We start from the raw sequence: 11,612 nt of genomic DNA on the forward strand, positions 1-11,612 counted from the left end.
TGTTCTCCCCGAGGGCCACTTGCCTGGAAGGAAATCTAGGATGGAATTTTCAGAAGTGCTCATCATCAACCGAACTCTTTTCCCATTGAAGTCACTGGTAAAGCACCCATTGACTTCAGTGGGAGCAGAGTTAGGTCAATGCTGAGGGCTTTTGAAAAGAAATCACACCCGCAGTCAGCTTTGGAGGATCTCCATTTCTTTTGGAGTCCATGAAACCTGCGCGTTTGGAAGCTCTGTCGTGGCCTCCTGTAGGGTTTAGCTGCTCAGAGTTCAGGCTCACCTCTGCGGTGGGTGGGGGGTTTGTTTTTTATAATCATTTGTCTCTTGCATTTGCAAAGATCTCCAGGTCTGGACTTGGTCATATTTTACATAATGCAAAAATAAAGCACTTTGCCTTCTGACATATGCATGCAGTAGGTGGCAACACCAAGCACCTCTGCTTGTGATTCAGCGAAGGAATGGCACGGAAGTTTTAATGCATGGAATCACGGACATTTCTTAACTATTTACAGACTATAAAAAATGGGTTAAAAAAAACCAACCACAAAACGTTTATCTCAAGTCATCACACATTTTACCGGCCCTTGTTTTACTAGTAACGAGCTTGCTGCTATAACTCTCCAATCAATGTGTGTTATAGTTTCCCCTCTATGCCAGTCTTCAGAGGCTATAATTAATACAGTAGCTTGGCTATTTAGCTCAGGCTGCAACATTTCCTGCTTTTAGCTCTGGAGGTCCCCAGTTCAATCCCCGGTAGATCAACAAAGAGAGCAGCCATTGTGCTACCACACAACTGAAGGGGGATCAGTCAGACTTTATATTTCTAACTAGCCGTGCTCATCTCCAAGAATGTTATGAAAAAACAAAAACATAAAAGGACTTAAAGGAGAGTTAAGAAGTGCTTAAGATCATGAATCATTTACAAAAATATGTGCAGATTTTGAAACGGTTAGTAATAGGACACAGAAGCTATCTAACAGACTGACAAATTTATTTGGGCATAGGCTTTCATGGGCTAGAACCAACTTCATCAGATGCATGGAGTGAAAAATACAGGAGCAAGTATAAATACATGAAAGGATGGGGGTTGCTTTACCAAGTGTGAGGTCAGTCTAACAAGATAAATCAATTAACAGCAGGATACTAAGGAAGGAAAAATAACTTTTGAAGTGGTAAGAGAGTGGCCCATTACAGACAGTTGACAAGAAGGTGTGACTACAGTAGGGAGAAATTACTATTGGGGAAATTAAGTTTAGGTTTTGTAATGACCCAACCACTCCCAGTCTTTATTCAGGCCTGGCCTGAAATTTATTAGTCTCTAAGGTGCAACAAGGACTCCTCATTGTGTTTGCTGATACAGACTAACACGGCTGCTACTCTGAAACCAGAAGCTATCTAGGCAGCTATTGATCATTTTCAAGTTTCCAAATCTACATCCCAATCCTGCATTCCTTGCGCCCTCGCTGGCTTCAGTGGAGCTCTATGCCATTCGAGGGGTCTGTCTGTGTGATTCACAATGCACGAGTAAGGCCCCATGTTGTTTCTGAGGAAATCCTAAATAGGCTTCCGTTTGTCTAGACAACATCCTTGCCTTTCCCTTCAGTTACAGAAGTATAATTTCTGCTGCAGAAACAGACCTAAACTACTGAGCAGACTTTATTTTCAGCTACAAAGTTGGAAAAAGCTAGTAAGGTAAAACTGACTCAAATTGATTTCTGTGGTTCCAGACCATAGTAAACTCTCAGGTCCGTGTGAAGAAAGCAACTGCCCTGGGTGATAAATTGATTGTTTTCCTGTTAGCTTTGGAATTTGCCAGCACTATAAACGGCTGCCCTTGCCCAGGGCCCCTTGTCCAGACTGAAGCTGGAGAACAATAAAATGCTAGTTGGAAGATTCTTAGCGCAACCTCCATTTTAAGCAGCCAGCTGCGAAACTCCACAAGGCTGGCAATAAATTGTCTGATTATCTGCAAGCGGCATCTTTAAGTAGAATAAAAGAGACTGCGTGGGGCTTGCTTTCTATAGAAGAGCTCAATAGAATAGTGTATGCATTTCAAGTATAAACCCAATGCCGGGATCTGCAAAAGCACAGGACACACTTCCACCTCTTCCCTGATTCATGGCAATTGTTGGAAAGCAAAAATAATTCTGTCTGACTCATTATTCCTTTAGGTCTCGGTGACATATCACTATCTCTTTAATGCTGGAAGACAAGTCATGCAAGGAGACTCAGCATAAACTCAAAGACTTCATAAAGATTCACTACTCTCCACCCCTAGTCATGCACCTACCAATGGGATCTACTCCCAGGTGTGGGGTGTTTGATTTAGAAGGAAGGCGTGTGTTAAAAATAGGCATCAAGATGATGCGTGGAAGATCACAGGGGAATCCAATAAAATAAAATGACATCAAAAGAAAATAGCCAAATGGAATTTGAAAGTCAAAGGCTTAGAAAGCTTTAAGGAGACAGTATCTTTTCATGTAGATTCTAGCTATAAATATAGGGTCATATCCTCAGCTGGTGTAAATCTTTAATGGAGCTGATTTACAGTGGCTGAGGAGCTGGTTCATAATCATGAGTCTGCCTATCTTCCTCATTTTAAGTAATATAATACCAACCCCAATCCCTTCCTCTGATTCAAGAATTGAAGCCAAATAGCAAGGAAATGGCATAATAACATACTCTTCCCTTGAAAGAGTGTATCAGTTACATATTAGCAACCCTTTGCCATGTCTACCAGGCCAGATTCTGGAAGAAGAACTTGCCAGCTATCACCTTTAAGTTCCCCTGCATGGCATAAAATTGAGAGAACTTCTTTGCCTACACAGGAGATGCCAAATCAGAGGCTTTGGACTGAAGTTGACGTTCAATTTTCTCCTGGAACGGGCTAGTGTAAAGTAAATCTTGGGGCTCTCAATTATTGCAGATCATCTGTCTAAAGCTGCAGAGGAAGCGACAGCTTTGACTCTGAGTGGAGAGGAGAATGCAGTGATTTTTGCTAATTATCATCAACCTCTAAGCTTCCCCCCAAAATGAATTGTCAGTTTGATCTTCTCAGTGTTATGTGAGCAGCAATGTCCTTGCTTACCATTGTCACATGGTATGAAATCTTGACTCACTACTTACACGATCATACCAGAGTCAAATGAGTCATATTGGTAAGGCAAGCTCTACTTTCAGGTCCTCTTCTTTTTCTCATCAGCCCATCCTTGTGCTTGTTTGGGTTAACTTTTGCCTGTCGCCACATCTGGTTTTGATCAAACATGTGGAGATAAAGTCCCTGAACTCCTTACAAGCCCCCGGCCCAAACACTGTAATTCAAATGATTTGCCTAATGCACCCCCATTAAATTGAATCTCTTAAAAGAGAGAGTGAGAATTCCTAGTGCTGATGGAAGTTCAAAGTCAGCAGAGTGTGAATCCGGAATAGATGGCTGTCACTCAGACTGATATTACCTCCCGGAACTATCTAATCAAACACATTCTGCCTCAGAGCTGGGAGGCTGGTGGAACAAAACTTTAAATGGTGTTTTAATCCATGCTGAAATGGCACGATTTGCGCTTTTGTTTGTTTGTGGAGCAACTGCTTTTAAAAAACTATGCTAATCATAAGAATAACGATTATTTCAGTGAAATCTAAACAAGCTAGGGGACTACATGCCCCCAAACGGTCCAGTCTTTTCAAATTTCTGTGGAGTTGAGCCAATACAAAAATAAAATCTGTATTCTTGTATAGCCTTTGGACTCAGTATATTTCTTAAAACCAGTGCTTTGGGGGCTAGTGTATGTTTTTAATTTAAGGTGAAATGTAACATTTTGCCAATATGCTGTTATGGGAAGTGAAATTTCTCTTTTAAACGTTTTAATCTTTTTATTCATGTGTTTTGTTGTTTTCAGGCAGGGACCGTGTTTGTCATATGCTGCCTTATGTAAAATAAGCAACTCTATTTCCTTTCTTCTAAACAAACACAGTGCGTTTTCTCCCTATCTATCATATAAATGAATGCACCATGTTGTCAATCTATCACATTTCTAAGGTGCTTGTCATCATAGTATGCAGGCAGTATATACAAATACAATGAAGTTAAATTATATAACAAAAATCAATGCTCCACTCACAGTAACTCACTGGGACAAATTGCATTGAGAGGGTTCGCAAGACGAGCATTTCACCCTCCATATTTAAGCACAGGACCTTTTGGAAGTATCTTTAATAGCAGCAGCAACATCACATTGTCCTCAGGGCTTCTACATCTGTCAAATACCAGTATTGCCAACCCAAGACATTCAAAATTATGAGTCAGGCTCCCAGAATATCATGAAATTGACTTAAAATAATTAAATGTGGGGATCTTCTTTTTGTCTTCTGTTTTTTGAGTTTTTTCTCCTCAGCCATGACATGGGTTAGAATTTTGCTTTGTTATAACATGAAAAGTGAAGGTTCTCCTGTAATAACATGACTCCAGGAGCTGGGACATTAAGAAAGGCAGCAAATATTGCGAGGCTCACAATCAAATCATGAAGTCTGGCAACACCCAAAATCACTCCTAAAGTTGTAGGCCTGCAGCATTGTAATTCTATTAGCATCAGTGAATTTACTCCTGATTTATATTTAGGCTTGGCAGAATTAATTATTTTTATATAATTTTGATGGGTAACATCAATGATTATTTTAAAGCATTTTTTCAACTTGGATCTATTTACATTTTCACAATTTTGCAAAATTATAGGTTTTAAGCATTTTTTTTTCAATTTTTCTTCATTTACTTTTTCACAGTTGTGGGAAATCATGGGAGGGCTCAGACAGTAAGGGGGCTCAGACAATAATTATTTAGTTACAATAGAGATTGAGATTCAAAAAGTTAAAGATTTTTAACCACTAAAATACAAATTGTCACCATCACGTCAATACCTACAATGTAAATCATCGTAAATCCAAGTCTAATAAGTTCTCAAGCAGCGTTTTTCTTATTTTGCCTAGCTGCAAATTTCAATTATAGTAGATGGAAATATTTTTTGTCAGTTTGTGTATATTGAAATCAACATTTACCAATAAAAATAGAAGCTTTCGACACCTATTTTGATTGGTGAAAAAGGAGACTCTGGCTTGCTGGTCCAGATCCTCAGCTGGTATAAATTTGCATAGCTCAAGAAGCTTCAGTGGAGCTAGGCCGATTTTACCAGCTGAGAATCTGTCCATTTGTGCGTATTGCTATGCAATGGAAGTGTGCATTTGATTGCAGGATCAAGGCCTCAGATTGAAAATGCAGTGAGAGCTGGGCTTATATCTCCCATGTGCTCTGACCATGCAACTGGTCCTCACAAACAATAGAGAATAAAAATGCTTATTGTTAATAAAAGAGAGCGATCAAAGTTTTAAGCAAACCTGAAATGAAACAGGTAGGCCAGTTCAAGTTAATTGTGCCTATATTGCACATTTGAAGCTTTGAATGTACTCTTACTCAATTTCACCTAAGATATTTCCATCAGAGAGTGGTGAGTTACAATTAAATGGCAGAAGATATTTTCTGATTGTGTGACCAATTGCTTGGTTTTGTGCATGACTAGCTCTTTGTTGGGGGAGAGTGCTTCAAAAGCTTAACCGCCCCTTTTGCAGCTCAACAAAGAAGCTACGCTCTTTGCGAACCCATTAGATTAGTTGAGAGACAAGAATCTTCTTAGAGTTTCATATGAGAAGCACAGAAGTACCCGGGGCTGCCTTTTTTGTAGAGGATTCAGAATATGCTAGTTTACAAACTTGCTGCTAGAACAATTCAACCGCAGAAAAACAGAAATCATCGGTTGAATATAGTGTGGCCAGTTCTTATCTATTCAGGGATACAGTTTCAGACAGCCTCCTTTAATGTATCCTCAAAAATTATAGGCACATTTCTTTGCACAGTTACAATCCTGTGAGCCAACATCCGGTCCCTTCATGCCTAGCTTCTCGGTTTGTACACATGACAGATGTGCCCCTTCTTATTGGGAATATATTTTTAGAGACCTAATGGAAATATGCGTCTCACTGTTCAACAGATTCTTTTGGTCTTTGGCAGAAGTTCTGTAAGGTCGCAGTTCTGGAAAGCAGATCAGCATATGCTTAAGTCCCATTGACTTTACTGGGAATTAAACACATGCTTAAAATTAAATGCATGCATAAGTACCTCCCTGAACAGGGATGTTTTCCTGAATTGGGGCACAAGAGTAGAATTGTTGGTTGATTTGTTTTCCATCCAGCAGCTCAGGTACATGATGTTATATCCCCCTGGAGTTATTTTATATGTACAGGCAGGACACACAATTTTGCTGCCTGCTTGCCCAGTTTTGGCTTGACATCATCCAGTGAATAATCAATCTGGGGCAATGTCTGCAGTAGATCTTTTTACGCTGGACCAGCCAAAGAAGGTTTTTGACATGCAATCCATTCCTAGTTAGGTATCAGAGGGGTAGCCGTGTTAGTCTGGATCTGTAAAAGCAGCAAAGAGTCCTGTGGCACCTTATAGACTAACAGACGTATTGGAGCATGAGCTTTCGTGGGTATGTAATATATGCCAACGTAATATAAGCCATCATATGCCAGCAATGCCCCTCTGCTATGTACATCGGCCAAACTGGACAGTCCCTACGTAAAAGGATAAATGGACACAAATCAGATATTAGGAATGGCAATATACAAAAACCTATAGGAGAACACTTCAACCTCCCTGGCCACACAATAGCAGATTTAAAGGTAGCCATCCTGCAGCAAAAAAACTTCAGGACCAGACTTCAAAGAGAAACTGCTGAGCTTCAGTTCATCTGCAAATTTGACACCATCAGCTCAGGATTAAACAAAGCAGTTTCTGCTCCCTGGGTTTTCACACCTCAACTGCTAGAAGAGAGCCTCATCCTCCCTGATTGAACTAACCTCGATATCTCTAGCCTGCTTCTTGCTTGCATATATATACCTGCCCCTGGAAATTTCCACTACATGCATCCGACGAAGTGGCTATTCACCCACGAAAGCTCATGCTCCAATACGTCTGTTAGTCTATAAGGTGCCACAGGACTCTTTGCTGCCATTCCTAGTTAGGTTTCCCTACATTAAATGTGTGAACCAAGTGCATCTTTCCAAGAGAATACATGGCAGGAAGTTATGTTCTCTTTCCTTCTCTCTCTCTGTTGCTTCTGATCCATCTGTCTCTTCATGTGACTGTGTTTAGTTTGTATTTGTGCCTGTTAATGTGAAGCTGTGAATGTGTCTCTGCACTGAGATTCCATTTAGCTGAGAACATTTACATAAATGCACCAGAATTGAAGGAGAAGAGTGTTATTAAGGTAAGGGAATAAAAGAGCATGTGATGGGGCTGATAGACCCCACGCTGGCAGCAATCGGGTTAACGAGCCAGGTGGCTTCCACACAGTGGACAAGAGGGTGAAGGAAAAAGCCTGTGGACCCAGTTGACCCTGCTGTGCTACAACTGCAGCCAGTGTCAGGTGTGGAGAGTGGAGGTAAAAGGAGGAGGTAGCCCAGTTCAGGGCTGATCAGGGAGGAGTGCAGAGCTCCACATCTCTCTCCGGGAGGGAAGCCTGGTTTGAGCCTAAAGCTTGAGACAACCTGTTACCTGGAAGAGCCTCCTGGTAGAGAGGACAACTGAATCCAGGAGACAGTCAGAGGTGACTGGCCACACAACCCCCTAGCCACAATCACTCGGATGACCCTGACTTTTGAGTTCACAGTTTGCCTTTGTTTTCTTAGGCTTTAAAACCCTGGAAGGGCAGAGGGTGAGCTACTACCACCCTGAACCAGAGATGGGTCAGGCAACCATCAAAGACTCTCAGCTGGACGAGTCATGCCCCAACCGGAGGCACTGCTTAGACACTTTGGTTACAGAGCCTCTGTGAAACTTATGGAGCAGCCCTTCCCCTCCTCACCTTCCTAAAAACCCAGGCAAACAAAGAGAAAGGTTCAAAGCCACAACACGTTTTTAATCAGAATAAAATCTCTGCAAAGCCCCAGCACCTCTCATTGCGGTTTCCTCCTGATAATATTTGGTGAGTCAATGGGTTTGCACCCCCGGTGTAACGTATTTCCTACATTTTCAACCCCCACTGCCCCCCCCTGAAAATGACTAACATTTAGAACCCATGGAGCAGTTTGCCCGTCTGTGCAATAAGAGCAGATCTGAGGACAAAACCACAATTTATACAGCCATTTAGAATCTCGGCTGTGTTCTTTATGAGATGGTTTAGCTGGACACTGATTTATTCTCCTCTTTCACTGTATTATCCTTTACATTTCAATTCTATTCATCCCCATCAGAGCTGGCCCGACGAATGTGAAAATAACAGGGCTGCATGCGGACCCCACCATGCCCCAAGTGGCTGAAGTAGAGAGCAGCTGTAATAAAGCAGGTTTTTCTTTTATAAACAGGATGAATAGGGATGGCATGAGAGTGGTGGGAGAGTGATGCGGAGGGGGAAGAGAGCAGTGTGCCCTGGTGGAGAGAGGGGAGTAAGAAACTGGTACCTCCCCTAGGCAATGCTTGTGCTCTCTCTAAATGTTATGTCTCCATTCTCCACTGGAATCCTTTCCCAGGCACATGAAACAGACACTCAGAAACAGACCGGGCTGCTAGGGAAGTGCTGCTCTGGCAAACCACTGACCACTTGCTCAACCCATCTCCTGGTCAGAGCCACATTCTACTCCTCTGCTAAACCCAAAATTCCTAACGATACCTTCGCCTGGACGCCAGTCACTGTGTTGCACAAGATCAGATTTGCCAACCACACACCTCCTCCAGTATAGTCAGGCAGATGCCCAAAATCATGAGATTTGTAGGCCCTTAGAGGTCACTTGGGGGACATTTTAAATTTTTTCTCTGCAGCCCCCAGAGCAAGAAACCTACTTTAAATGAAAACTGAGCGTCTCACGTTCACATGGCTGCAGGAACTGGGGCTTTAGAAGAACACCAATTATTGTGAGAATCGGGATAAAATCGTGAGAGCTGACATCGCAAGAGAGCCACTCAGAAATTTGCGGTATGAACCCAGATCCTCCCAAAGCCCAGGCCCCTACCATCTGGGCTAAAGGAAAGCTATCCTATCTCTTAGAAGCATAGGAAATTGGACACAGAGTTGAGCAGTTCAAATTCCATCCAGTGCAGTGCATTGGTTCATACACACACTAGCCAGTTCATTGCAAACTCACTTAATTAGACAAGCTCTTCTTCAAGAATTACAGGAGTTTAAATCCCATTCTAGCACCGTCATGGGACTAGAACCTGTCCCTCATTGCTACAAAACTACAGACCCCTGCTTCTTGAACCCTTTAGTTTTCAGCACCCTAGGGCCTACATCGAGCAGTTCTGAATCCATCCTTAGGGGGGCACATATGCGGAGAGAACCAAGCACAGACAGACGGCCCTTAGACAATTGCAGATACCATTGATGGTAAACTCTAATTGTTACACAGAGTTCTTCAAACTAAACTTAAAGAACAATGCAAGACATCCAAAAAGTGTAGCATTTTGCTGTATGAAGAGGAAACAAGTTTCCGGTAGCAAAGGATTCCAGCCAGAGCAGACCTACGTATATTGCATGTCAAAAGATTTGAGCTGGAAACCCTTTTTGGTCTTTTCCTCCAGTCTATTTTGTCTTCTTGTGCTCAGGGAACATCTTGAAAAGCTGTTAATAATTTACACATCACAGTGGCACATGAAATGGCAGCAATTCAGCTGTTGGAATGGCATTAAAACACAGTCCCAGCCTGCGTTGAAAAATGACGGCAACTCGAGAAACTGCACACACAAGTGCAGGCCATCAGGATGTTCTGCAGCTGTAAACATTTGAAATGAGACCTGGATTGGCAATAGTGGTCTGACCAATAGACTTTCCAAACTCTGTCTGACTGGCTGATCCTGGGAAATGGTATCCAGTCGGGATAATAGTAATAAAAACCCCATTTGAAGGAATGTTTACACTGGGGCAGTAAGGATTTGCATAGTTCTCGGTGGAATTTTTCCCTGATAGGGACTCCTTGGATTCTCATTCCAGTTCTGGTACAGGCTCGCTGTTTAGCTGTGGGCAAGTCGCATCAGTGCCTCGTGCCTCAATTTACCCTCCTGTAAAATAGTGGTGACACCATGTTTCCTAAATTAGATTGTCATGAGGATTCCCTAATATAAAGTGACTAGGGCAGTTTATTTACTCCTTCACGTAACACAATAATCAGGGATCACTCAATGAAATTAATAGGCAGCAGATTTAAAAGAAACATACGGAAGCACTTCTTCACGCAGCGTACAGTCAGTCACGGAACGCATTGCCAGCGGATGTTGTGAAGGCCAAAAGTATAAGTGGGTTCAAAAAGAATTAGATAAGTTCACAGAGGATAAGGCCATCAATGGCTACTAGTCAAGATGGTCAGGGATGCAACCCCATGCTCTGGGTGTCCCTAAACTTCTGACTGCCTGGGACTGGATCACTCGAAATTGCCTTGTTCTGTTCATTCCCTCTGAAGCATGTGGCACCGGCCACTGCTGGAAGACAGGATATTGGACTTGATAGGCCATTAGTCGACCCAATATGGCTGTATTTATGTTCCTGTATTCTTAAAGCTGCTATTTAACAGCAAACCATTATTAGTATTATTTTATTAAGAGAAAGCAAAATATTCTAAAGGCCCTATTCTGAAATGCAACATGCCAGTGTGTAAAAGAATTTGACACTGAATAGCTCAGTGGGTGCTCATTCTGTTTGATAATCTGTCCACCCACTGCATGTTTAAAATGTGAGACCTGCCTATTGCACCACACAGAGGGCAATGGAAAGATGAAAGAGAAAGAAATGGAGGGGCGGAGAGAGGGGTCAGAAGAGAGGATACATTGCAGGAAAAAGGGAAGGATGGAACAGACAGAGACAAGCATACATCAAAATGTTGGCTGCAGTTTGCAGCAAGGGAGATTTAGATGAGATATTAGGAAAAATGTTCTAACTCTGACAGGGTAGTTAAGCTCTGGAACAGGTTATCCAGCAAAGTTGTGGAATCCTTATCACTTGAGGTTTTTAAGAACAGGTTAGACCAATGCCTGTCAGGGATAGTCTAGGTATACTTCATCCTACATCTGCATGGGGGCTTGGGCTAGATGACCCCTCAAGGTCCCTTCCAAACCTACATTTCTCTGATTCAGAGGCCTATGCGAAATATGGGGTTTTTGGGTCTAGGTCCAGCTCCAAGTGCGGTGACTATCAGGCATCACAAGAAAACGCCACCCACATTTGGCACTGATGGACACCTGTATTAGCGAAGGCTGAATGGTTGATTGGGACCAAGTCACTTTCTCAGCTCCATAGGCTCCTTCACTTGCAGGGCAAAACACATCAGCAGGAACATGGGGGAGCCTTACATTGCCGTGGCTGATGTTGCGCCTGCTCTGCGAATTGGCTCTTCGGGCTCTCAGATACCTTTCACCAGCCACGGATTCATTTCAAATGAACATCCATCCATCCATTTGCATGTATATGAGAGTGGATAACTTTTCTGGATATTTTGAGCATCCCTCCACATGTCATTTGAAGAGCTGATTACACTGAATGACACCAGGAGGAATGAGGAGCATATGGTTTTTAAAA

Source organism: Mauremys reevesii, linkage group 10 (assembly GCF_016161935.1).
Source record: "Mauremys reevesii isolate NIE-2019 linkage group 10, ASM1616193v1, whole genome shotgun sequence".
Lineage (NCBI taxonomy): Eukaryota > Metazoa > Chordata > Testudines > Geoemydidae > Mauremys > Mauremys reevesii.